Consider the following 13361-nt stretch of genomic DNA (forward strand, 5'->3'; position numbering starts at 1 on the left):
TGCCCTGTTTACCATAAAAGTCTAATTTCACAAATACTCTTCTTAATGCTTGTGTTTGTGTGTAAACAGTGAGTGTAAAAGCATTACATTGCAGAGTGTAGAGCTCTCTCAGACATGACAATCCAAAGTGCTTGTCATGTAGAAAGAAAGTGGACTTTTGCTGGTTTCTTGAATTTCCAAAAAGAAAGAAAAAAAAAACAAGTTAAGAGCATCAGAGTGTGGAGATTCTTGTTTCAAATCCAGGTATATCTACTGGGAACACGTAACAGTGCCTTCCAAAAGTTTTCAGCCTTTTCAGTTTTCGTTGCGTTATAACCGCTACCTATTGCATGATATCTGAACTCTTTGTGACAAATCAACACAAAGTGTATGGAGATGAAAAAGATGAACAGTTCTTAGTCCCCCTTTTTTTCTGATACTACTAAATAAAACAAGTTCCCTCAGAAGTTATTTGTTTTGTGAGTGCGTGCACCTGTATGTAATTTAATTTCAGTGCAAAAACTGTGAATACCTCAAAGAGATCATGAAGAAAAAAAATAACTAAACATAAATGTGTTTGTTATTCTGCTCCAAAAACCATGATGTTCATTTCAAATTTCATACAAATCAGAGTTGTTGTCTGTATAACAAGGTGTCAATACCACAAACAAAGACAAAATACCTTCTTAAAACAAAAAGTCATCATCATCCGTCTCTATTGACTTTCCTTCACATGTATTCTGAACTCCCAACATTTTTATAATAGGAATTAAGAGTCATCTTACTCAGTAACAGTGATCAATGCATTGTGCTGTCCAATTTGTGTGATACTTTCCAATAATATTTTTCTTTTGCAGACATTTTATTTTATTTTTATTCCATTTGTGCCATGTCACAGAGTCTGAGCATTTTGATTTCCCTTTAGTTTAGTCATCCCTGCATTTTGATATTATCCTGATTTAACACTGATTGTACTCTTTGTTGAGTTTGTATGTAAAGGGGTTTTAAAATAATACATGAAGTGTGCATCCTTTGGTAAGCTGTTAAAAAAAATTGCTTGGCGAAATGCAAATTAACAAAAAATAAAATGTATTTTTAACAGCATAGATCCCAATGTGGGAAACATCTGAGGGTTAATCTCCCTTTGGCAGTAGATGATGTGATTATGAGAAGAAGATTTCTATATGATCCTTTCCTATGCAGGCGGATTGTTTCCTTTGAACATTTTGAAAGGCAATCACCATAAAATGCAGACGGATGTTCTTTCTGGGTTCAGTTCCAGGGCACACTGATATATCCGTCTGTGCCGCATTGGATGGAAAAGATTTTCTCAACACTTCCCAAAATCCTGTAGGTGCTTTTTAGTCATGATTGGCTTCCTTTATCCCCTCATACGTGATCCATCACCCAGCTTTTAGCCAACGCTGCGCAGGGCCTCTAATCTGGTTTGAAAGATTAAAATGACTTTTATGGCGTTAATTTATCACAGACTGATATCTTTAAATAAAAACATTTTTAAAACTTATCAACTGTATCCCATTTCAGTGCCTCATTTCCCATCTCTATATCTGAATGAAAAGCTTTACTGTATATGCAGCCTTGACATGAGGGTTGAAGCTACAGATGATGTTGACTGAAATGTGTGTGGCCATCTTGGTGTGCTTTATGGATCCAAAGGGGTTTTATTTAACGAAAGGGCATTCAGACTGGAGAAAGGCACTTGGATGTTTAAAACTTGGTATTTATCCTTGTGCCAACATATGCAAATTCAGACTAGTCTGTGAGGCCATGATCACCATACCAGCCCATACCTTCATAAACCCAAAACTCTTTACATACAGTCTCCATCCCCTCTAACTTTCTGTTCATTTACAATATATATGTTGTTAGCTTTTGCATTCACACATTTCCTGCAGATCCACACCAACAAATTAAGCTAATTTCAGTACCTCCTGTTACTTTGCTGAATAAAAATAGAATAAACTGTTCGCCAAGATAAATGCCTCCGTTGAACTTGCTATGTACCAACTACAGTTTGCATAATTTTGTTTAAATAAACTCCCACATCCTCCTAATAAGAAGTGCATCACTGCAAGAGATCAATAAGGTTTGCGTGCTGCTTGTGGATACAGAACCACAATGAACAGAAAATAGCAGCTCTGTTAAATCTCTGCTAAATCCAGGCTGATGCTTCACAACATTTTACCGACCCTGATTTCCTCGATTCCTCCAGAGATTGCAGTAATGAATGAGTCAGATGACAACTTAAAAGAAGGAAAAACACGCCAAGTAGGAGATAAACTACCATTGATGCAGTTTTACTTCCTCTGAATAAAAAAATCAAAAAGGGCCTCTGATGACACTTTAGCCTCAGACGATGTCTGACTTATAAAGCAGGAATCAAATGAAAATAATTTTTTTTTATTAAGTGCATGATGAAATTTAGTGTAATGTGACTAAAACTATTGTGATACTTGAAGAGGTTGGGGAATTAATACAAGGCATAAATGAGAGCTACTTAAATGACATAATTATCTGAATAATAGATCAAAACAAGATACATCTGGAAAAACTACATTATGAAACTAGTGGACTGTGAAACTCACTATCACTGGTTTTGTTTCCACAGAGTTGGAATCAAGAGCAAATTATTATAAGAGCAAATTATTATAAAATCAAAAACTGTGAAATGTATATTACACTGACACTGGTAGTGTTGTGTCTCAATGTAGTTTAACCACACACTTTTTTTAAATCAAACTTTCGCCACCTTTTCATAAAGATAACCTTTATAGAAGAGAGCTTAGTTTACCCTTTTAAATACTGAACCTTTGTATGAATAAAACATGCAGAGCTGTAGGAAGAAAAGCTCTCGGAAGTCCCTCAGTCGAAATGGAAAATGTCTGCTGGTCTCTATCTTCAGAAATAATTGGGTGAGAGGCGGGTTACACTTTAGACTGGTCAACATCACATTTATATGTAGAGGCATTTTAGAGAAACCAATTAACTTAACATGCATATTTTTGGACTTTTCCACCTCCTGCATGAGGAGAGCTTGGAAAGTCTGTGCAAAAAATTCAAACCAAGGAGTTTAATTTTGCAAGGCAACAATGCTGGCAACTTTGTCACCGTTCATCTCTGCCTTCATATTCACAAAGCATTTCTTGAACGCTTGGTGTTTTGAAAAGACCCAGTGGCTTCTATACGTGCTTGACCCGCATACATGGCTCCTCTCAACAGTACTTTTATACTGACAAAGGGGCGGACGAAAATAACAGTGCAAGTATGCGTTGACAAAATTATGTGAAGGTTTATTTAAGCAAACTTGTACCTACTAACAAACTATATTACTATCACAATATCGGGGGGAAAAATGTGATGTTTGTTTACCTGTTTACATGTATTTATTTAAAATACAAACAGACAGTAGCAAATTGCTTTGTTATTGATTCTCTTGAAAGATATCAAATTTTAAAGAAATAATTGCAATTAGGAATTATTCATGTTCAACAGTTAAATTGATGAAAAAACTTGTATTGGCTCATTCACAGAATCTTGGTTTTCATGATGCAATAGACATGTAGAAAGAAAAAGTGTCCCTAGTAATCTGCATGTATGCCAACTTATTTTCATTTAAAAAAATATTTCTTAATGTAGAGCTTGTGAAAAAACTTCTTTATAATCATGTGATTTTGATCACACCTTCTGATCCCGCTGTTACAGAAAAGTAAAAACTGAATATGAACAGATTAAGTCTCAGTAGAAACATGAAGGTCAGACACTTTCTCAAAGTCAACGATCTGAAAGCCTCCATTATAGCTTTATGGTTCTCCCACTTGGCTGAATTGCTTTAGGGAATATCCGTCTCTCCTGATGAAAAAGACTATAACTCTCACTGAAATAAGTTGTCCCCTTTTGTACCCCTGCTGCTGTACACCTGTCTGATGTGTGTGCCTAGGCGTTTGCACTTGACAGTGAGTTTATAGCTGCAATTTTAAGAACCCAGTGAATTTTCAAAAAATTAAGAGAAATCCATCAAACACTGAAGTGACTTTCTCCTCTTTTTCTTGTTGAAGTAAAGCCTTAAAATCAAACTTGATATTTTCAAGTACCATTTACTGCTAAATTAGAATTGAAAACCCCAATCTAGGGCCTAATTATGATTCAGTTTCATTTTCTGCCCTTCTTGGTGACCTTTTAATCAATAAATACCATTGGAAGTGACTCCAATTACAAAGCACTTCTGTTTCATATTAGTGAAAGGAAACATTTTATTTCAATCAACAGCAACAGCCCGACCAGCCCTGTAAATGTTAATGTCACTGACTGAGAGTTGATCTTTTCCCTGTGGCATTTCCAGGATAATGATTGCTTGACAAAGACGTTCATTGATGCTGCAGCAGATGACGATGGATACCTTTTTGTTCGTTGCTTGATTTGGATTCAGTCGCACATGGAATGTTTCAGATTATCAGATCAACCTGAGCAAATCAAAAAGTAGATTTCAACTTATTATTAGATTTGCTAAGGGTAAAAAGTTATCCATCCTGTCCCTAAGAGAAAATATACATTTTTCATTGTTAAATCATACATTAGCTGTGATTGGTTCATTTTTGCCATACTCTGGGCTGGTTATTGGCTGACCTGCAAAATTAAGCTTCTTCAAACTATTTGTTTGGTTGTTTTTTTCTTCTCTGAAAATTTGACTTACCATTTGAAAATTGCAGTTTTCATTAATTCAGTGTTCATGTGATATAAGTGAAATAAAAAAATAATAATTTTGGCAGAAAATGTTCACGGTATTTTTTTTCTTAGTCTAAAGCCATTTTATTATTATAAGATTATTCCCTCCGTTTGATTCTGCAGTTGATTATAATCCTATGACCACTTCATTGGTCTGGTGGAAAAGCTTTTTTTTAAAAATTATTATTATTATTCCTTAGCGATGTAAACTATTATTTCCTTCAGTCAAGCAAATATTTGCCTCACTGTGTTTGCATAGTTTACGGTCTTCATGGAAATGCAGCCAGATTCAAACTTTTCCAGACATAACAAAATTCATGTCCAAGGAGGAATGTGGTTGACTGCTCCAAACACAGAGGGACAGATGCTCTGAGACCACAGGAGTGTTATTAAACGGCTCAAAAAGCACAACACCTACCTACCCAAAATGTGATAGATTTAAAAAAAAAAAAACCTCGAGAATAAAAACAGAAGTTGGATAACACAGATGACAAATGCATGTTTTGCTTATTATATCAGCGTGTGTTGAGAGATTTGTGCTTCTCACGGGCAGTAAATAATTAGATTTCCATTTCCTTGTATTTTCTTGAAGGCCTTGAACCAAATTTGACTACCTAACTCCTTTGTTTTTGACGTCAGGCATGTGTAATCCTCCAACCAGCTATTTTTGTTCCTCGTTCAGAAGCAACAAGCTCATGAGCTACGACTTTCATAAGCAACGGCAGCAGAACATACAGCTCCACGTGTCGCACACAGACCGTGTCCGCTTCTTCTGCCGAACCCACGTATTTCATTTGGAGCTGCGGCATGAAGCACAGTATGTAACTCACGGCTGCGCGGCCACTGTGTGCCATCAGTAATATCAATTGGTTTGCTCTGGCTGTGGGTTCTCACATTGTGTTTGCACAGCCACATGGAGCAGCCAAGGCCAACCGAAGAGACAGAGTGATGGGGGAATTTGGCAATTAATGTGATCCTCGTCACTCCGAAGTAACAACACTGGCACTGCATCCTTTAGACAGGCTTATTGAATGCCGTGAAAACTATAAAAAATAAAATACAAAGCTTTAGACATTTTACAGAGTGACAGGTAACACCCTTTAACAAAAAGTTACCTCGTGTCCGCCTGCCACTTCGGAGGTTCTTACCAGATACTCTTTGTGTTGTCCACTCTAAATTAAAATTTTAAATAATTAAAACACCACAACTGATGAGTTTACAAAATATTACAAACATAATTACAAAATACCTTTAGAGCTACAGAAGTCTAGAGGCTGCTGCACAGACCCAGGTTCTCGCAGCCTTTTCTGTTCACACAAATCTGCGATAACTTACAAGAAATAGTTATTTCTGATTAAATAAAATACATTAATTTTATACAAAACTCAAAATGTAAACCAAGGAACTTAAATCTTGATAGAAATAAACTTTTTTTTTTCAAAAAACATAAATTTTTCCAAATCATTTTGGTGACACAATTCTTTTTGTTGTTTACGAAAATTTTTTTTGTCATTTAGCTCATAACCACAAGATGGTGTGATGTTCTTAGATTACATTAATTATAGATTTTAGTCAGGCCTGGGCATTGTCTTTTAAGTAAAATAATTTTGCTGCAGGTTGTTGTCGCATATAAAACACAACAGGCACTTGTTGAAAAACTCCTGTTAGCACTAATAGAATCCCATATTTGTCAGCTTCTTGGCAGCGACCTTGAGCAGTTTAGGTCTTGCCTTTTCATTTTTAGGAGAAATTCCCAGTTTTTTGGGGGTTTTTCAACATAATTGTTGTCCAATACTTTCTCTAATACTTGTTGAATACTTTTAGTGACATGATGGAATAGTAATTGATGATACCTTTGTTTAATAAGGTCCTTTTCATTTTTTCCTCTTCTCCATCATCTTACTTCTTATTGGTTTACAGTCATTGAAAAGGATCCTGTCTTGCTAAACCTTCCTATTTATACATAGGGAGAGTGTATGAGACTGCTCTCATGCGTACTTCACATCTTGATATTCCTGCAGCTCCATTAATGTTGCTGTAGGAATCTTAACAGATTTCCTCACCAGTTTTCTTCTAATCTTTCTATCAGTTTCAGCGGCATATCCAGTTTTTGGTAACCTCACTGTTAAACCTTGTTCTCTCCACTTCATCATGGAGAATATTCCTTGGATATTCTTTGATGCCCTTTTCCTGACTGATGCCTTTCGACAATCAGACTGCTCTGTTGTTTTGTAAACTCTTAGCGTACTATGGCTTTTCTGTGTTATGTTGCTAAGTAAATATTAAGGAACGCCTGCTACAAGAGCTGAACATTGCTTATGATTCATCAAACTGACTTTTAATAATTGCAACTCTAATACTGACTCCAACTTAGAATTGGAATCAGTATTAGAGTTTGAATGTGGTGGCTAACTTTGAGGTTATTTTCAGCTGCATCAGTCATAAGTCATTTAAAAAATGTTTTGACATGACTTTTTATTGCAATAGTCTGATTTGAATGAAAAACTCCCTTTAGTAACAGTAACTTGGCCTAATTAGGCCTTACTGTGTCACCACTTGAAGGAGAAACGTTCGCAAGTCAGGAAGACGCAATTTAGCTGAGTGAGTCATAAACCAACTGGGAGCGGATTGAACATGCTGCCTTTGATCACACACATAAAAACATGTCTGTCGCCTCTTTGAATTCCTGCAGTCAACCAGGACACGTTCATATCAAGGTAGTCAGACTGGAGCATTTTCAAGTGCAAGCTGGTTTTCGCTCTGTTCTCATTTTGTTTGGAGCCTCGCACTTGAAAATTTGAAACCCTGCTCAATTATTTTCAGACGTAACAGGCCTGACTGCTCCATTAGCTGCCATGAGGGGAACCCGTTGTTGATTCTCGCAAAAAGGAGTAAACAAGAACAAGTTTGATGTGAATTCCAATTGAATTGCTTCAATAAACTGGGTCGCCATGTCAAGCACCGCTGTGGCATTAAAAATAAAGATTCGGTCCACTGCACATTTGTCCTCTGATGTGATTTCACTGCAGCTCATGACTGTTTCTCACTATAATTTGGTGTAACATGGACCCATATGTGCCGTCCTCTTGTCACACGATGAGCTTTGATGAGTAATTCATAGTTTGCTGGCCTGTGTGATGACTTGTGTTACAATGACACCCTGAGGGACGGTGTAATGTCAAACATCCTGCCTTGCTGTGTGCATGTGTGTGTGTTGAATACTCATTGTGAATGAAGCATCGTCTCTATTCATGTCCAGTCAGGAGAGATTTTGGGTGATATTTGTAGTTCGAATTCCCACTGAAGCGGTGCAGTGTCCGACATTTTCTGAGTGACATGAAAAAAAAGACAATTTCGTGGACACACGGAGGATGTTTCACTATTTCATTCTGAAGTATTCTAGGTTTCCTTCTTTCAGTGGAATGAGATTCTGCTCCATATACCAGAATACCTCCCTGAGCTTTGCTCTTGCTTCCCTTCTTTACACTGCAGGTGATCTTACTCCCTTCCATCAACAAACTCTTTGCATCATTCTGAATATTTGTTGATACTTTGTGTGTGGTTGTTTGTCCTGTGTGACTTTGTTGTCCAGGCTGTCCTCCTGTCCAGAGTCTGGCCCCAATGTCTGCTGAAGGACCCCCCAAGATCCACATGACGGATCTATCTGTCAGTCAGTGCACCTTCGCCACAAAAAAACCACACACACTTCTTTTATTCTGCCTGAATGCACATCAGCTTTGTTCTACATTGTATGTCTTCACCAAACAAAGCTTTTCTTCTTGCCAGAGTTTTCTGCAGTGTCTCAGACATGAATATGTGACACTGCAATCCATCTTCTTTTAAAAATACAATTTTGCTCAACAAAGGCACAAACTCATGTGAGATGAGCAGTCAACACCAGTTCAGCTTTTATTATTCTGTATGCTGTCCTGACCCACTTTTCAGTCTTGGAAAGCAAACTTTGTCTGTAAGGATGACGATCGGATCATAAAAGCCTGCACAGGAACAATTTCTGATGTGTTTTCCACAGTAAATGGGAGCGAATATCATGTCGAAAGAAGCAGGGCTGCAAATGGTATAAGTGAATCCTGATTATAGCTCAAATCTTATAAATCTGTATAGGATTTTTTTGTTTGTTTTTTGTTTACTGTGAAAATGGAGCATACATGTTGTAGCCCTATTAGAGCTTCAACAATGTTTCCATATTAACATCTTAATCAGTCTGATCAAGATGTTAATATAATATTGTTGATTTTTTGTTCTTGTTATTCAGATCCATTAAATCTGAACGATGACTGATGCAAGCCTTTCTTTTCTGAACAGCAGGGTAAAAGCTGGAAGCAGATCAACAGTGCCACCTAGTGAACAAGAACGCTCCTCTGTCTCTCTGAGAGAGACAGCAATCCTCTGCGTCTCAGGGAACATTTAGTCTTAGTGGGAAGCCTCTTGAGCTAATAGTCTGTCTATTCAGACTGATTGGCATAATCAACGTGATTGACAGAGTCAGGTTCTTTCTGGTGTGTTAGTGTTATTAGAAAACAAACACAAAGTCCTGACAGGAATGTACAATACATGCAGAAGAAGTAAGCACAATACTTTTGGTTTAATTTGACCAATTTTTCCTTTTTTGGGGAGTGTTGGGGAGGTCTCTGAATAATGAACTCTTTTTTTTATTGTGCAAATTATGTTTCGACAACTCCTGGCATGATTCACGGGCCAAGAAGGAAACTATGACGAACCAGGACCTTTTAAGATGCTTTACATGCAAATAGAAACTGATCTTTTTTACAATTTCCTTTAGAAAGTCTCTAAGTCCACTGTGTGTTTGTTTACTTAAGTTCCAACTGTTTTGTAAAGTTTAGATCAGATGACTACGTCCTGATTTAAAGTCACACTCTTGGGGCAGAGGATCAGGAATACAAAGTCAAGTCCAGAATCAAAAAACAACAATTCTGGAGACAAATCCTGAATAAGTAAACATTGTGAAGTACCCAATTCAAAAGACTCAAACATCTGGTTTCTCAGTAATCCAAGACATGACAACCCAAACTGTCTGAACTGGAGACAAACAGACATTGTCTCTTATTTTTAAAGATGTTTTCTAAAGACTTGTTAGAAACACATGAGGCTTATAATCTGTAGTCAGAACAGCCACATTAGTAGCAGAGTTAGGGTCACTAATGGAGAAAAGTCACATGAGTCACAGGCTCAACCCTCCATTCAGTTCAATATTTGGGTTGTTGTCAGACAACAACCCCAACCTCTTCCAATACCGATCAGAGCTTTTTTAGTCATGCCTTAATGTTAACATATTGTGTCTTAACACTGTTAAAAACAAATCCACTTCATGGGATGTTAAGGCAGAATCAGTCCTATTTTAAACCTTCACTGCCAGAGAAAATCTTTCTTTTCTTGCAAAAATGTCTCCAGAAAGAGGTTTTTTAAAGTGGCTCTGGAGGAATGAGAGAAAAGATAAGAAGATCTCAAATTCACTAGTGCGACACCCACTCACTGTGTTGGAAGGCTTTTACAAAGGCCAGGGAGGACATTGTTCTGACGTGTCGTTTTAAGGACCATCATCTTTTATCATTGTGCTTGATGGGGAGTTTTTTTCGTCCTTTGTAATTTTACATTCGCTTTCTTCTGCCCGTCTCGAGAAATGTTATGTATGCAGATTGGAGAGCTCTCACTGCTTACCTAGATAAAAGAAAAACCCAAAGATATACACACGTCTCTTTTGGACTTCAGTCGGTATTGTAACTTTTCCTCAGTGTGAGACTTAACAAATGCACTCTGACCTTTTCAGTTAAATTATCAATGACATTCTGAAGTTTTGAACCTCTTGTTTTGTGATCTCATGTTTTCATTACTTGTAAGAGGAAAATCACTAGTGTTTGTGTAATTAAGCTGCACGATTTTGATTCATTTCATGAATTGAGTTACTGAAATCAACAAAAGGGAAAAATTCACATTCAGTTCTTATTTGTTCTCATAATGATGCTTCTCGCGCAAAAAGGTCGTGCAACGAGTTTTCAAAACAACTTAATTAGGGTATGAAGGACCACTGTAAATGGATTTCTGTGCTAAATGACTCTAAATTCTGATAAAGTGCTAGCAAGAAGTGGTGGCCTGTTGTGTTGCTGCTTGAGATTATTCAATCTAATCAGACCATTATCCAGCACTTTAAATCAAATCTTCAGAGTCAAAAAAAACCCTGAAGTTCTCCGGAAGGAAGGGCATAGTTCAGGTTACGAAGCCAATTACCTCATGAATAATGATCTACCTGTCATAGTGGTCCATCTGCTTTCGGTCCGCCGATCTGCGCATGCCTCCTCCCAGGAGCTTCATTGTGTGGCTCTGACACTTAAAAAAAAAAAAGCTAATCTTTATGGATGGCTGCTCTGTCGTGTGCATCTGAAGCGATTTACAATTCTAATCTATGCAGATCGAGCTCTCCTTTCCCCCCCCTCACCGAGACTCTCTGTGACTCCCAAGCGACTCAACAGGACCTCTAGTAAATGCAGCCGAGCGGAGAGGGGAGAAAAAAAACATCACATTAAATGATAAAACTGCTCAGGGGAGGATCAGTTCAAGAGAAATGAATGAAAATGGGATTATCTGACACGGCCGGGCTTGGTTTAGAGAAGGATGTGACATCAAATCACATGTGACGTCTTTTGTATATCAGTATCACTAAAGGAAATGCCTTTGCCCTTGCGCTTTGTTGTGTTTTCAGAGCAAAAAGGAGATTGGAAAGAGTTTGGGAGTTTGCTGGAGAAAAAAAACAAAAAAAACCCCAAAACGACAGACAAATGGGAAAAGCTCTTAGAGACAGTGAAGCGCTTTTAGAGAAGCCACTCATGTATTGCTTTGGTGAAAATGCCATTATGAGTTAATCAGTGTCATGTCAGGCTGCAAAGTGAGAAGAAAGGAGAAGAAAAGACGTGCAGTGTTCTAAAGAAACATTGAGAAACATGGACAATGCTTGCTTCAGTAAGACAGTTGTCTTACTGAAGGTCTCGTCTGATTACTTTTTTTTTGCAAAAGTGAATATACTTACAAAGAAAAATGTAAGCTGAAAAACACCATCATGTTACATGTTTCATCTGGCATAACTCACACTTTCCAGAAAATCATGCTATGGTCTCGACACCTGAAGATAATCAGAGACCTACGTTCAAGCACCCCTTGATATTTATGGAGATGCCTCTGCTTTGTGCATAGCCAAGTATGATAGAGACATAGAGGCTCTTTTTCTCACATGGTCCATGAATAATAGAAACCAAGTCCAACTACGGTTTGAAAACAAAAAGCATTGCTTTGGTTTATTAATTATGCGCCCAGCTTGGCTCACTGTTCAGTATGTTTGTTAGTTCCCAATTCAGTGAGCTCAAAATGCTGCTGCAAGGTTCCCACTGAGAAATAAAGGGAGAGAGCACTTTTCACAAAGCAACATTTATTAGCAGCCTATTAGAATGTGCCCTTCCCCGCCCTACTTTCACTGATTTCAGTTATTCCTCCATACACAGATCCTAACGGTAAAAAATCTGGTTTATAAAGAAACATTAAGTAGAGTGTAACACATAAAACTGTTTCCTGAAAATGCGATGAAGAACTCTAAAGTCTTTGGTGGCTCCTGCAGAGTGGGAATAGAAGGGAGAAGATAAACCAACAAATGGTAAAGAATTAATTAACCATTAAAATGACTGGTTCAGTTTCACTACACTTATTTGATTTGGCTGTTTGTTGCCATACCAGTATCATTCATTGCTGTCAACTGCATAATATGACATTAAATAGGCCAAAACATCTTATATCTGGAGATGAATAAAACCAATAACAGATGGGAAAGGATACAAAGCTATTTTGAAGGTTTTGAGATTCCACTTTAGCACTATGAGTGTCAAAACCCACAAACAGAGAAGACATGGAATAGTGGTGAACTCTATACCCTGTTTTAGCCAGTGTACCAAAATTAACACAAGAACACACCATCCAGGAAGTAACCAAAGGTCACACTTGGTTCTCTTAAGGTCAGAGTTCATGATTCAGGAATAAGATGGAGAATGGGAGAACTCCAAAGCTGGATCAAACCCAGCACATGTGACTGACTCAAACAAAAATACATAATCGAATCAAATACATTTTTATTTTTGTTTTCAGGAGGAAAAACCATCCAGTCACCATGACCTGGAAACTTGTATTTATCAAATTTAGTGATTTTTAAGAGCCCTTGATGCCATTAGAGGAATATTTGGAAAGGATGTTAAATGGGCACTTGAACCAAACATTGTCCATTAAGCTGATAAATACAGGAAAAGAGAACAGATACCTGTCAACACACCAGTGAACCACAGAGGGAGAAATGTTTCTTTAGCAAAGGAGGTTTTTAAGACTTGTTTGATTCAGGTTGTCCCCTGAGCAACTGAAAGCAGAGCCAGGAATACATAAGGAGAATGGATGAATGCTTCAAATTCTAAACAATGAAGTTAGATGCAAGGCCGACCTCATCAATTTGCCCGGCAGCAGGCGGTAATTGTATCCTTCGGGGGGAGGATAATACTGCCCAAGAGGTCATTGGATCTAAAAAAAAAAACCTCTGAGACAAGATTAAGTGAGCTGCTCTGTGTGAGAGCTTT

The sequence above is a fragment of the Poeciliopsis prolifica genome, unplaced genomic scaffold (genome assembly GCF_027474105.1).
Source record: "Poeciliopsis prolifica strain line A6 unplaced genomic scaffold, Auburn_PproV2 SCAFFOLD052, whole genome shotgun sequence".
Classification (NCBI taxonomy): domain Eukaryota; kingdom Metazoa; phylum Chordata; class Actinopteri; order Cyprinodontiformes; family Poeciliidae; genus Poeciliopsis; species Poeciliopsis prolifica.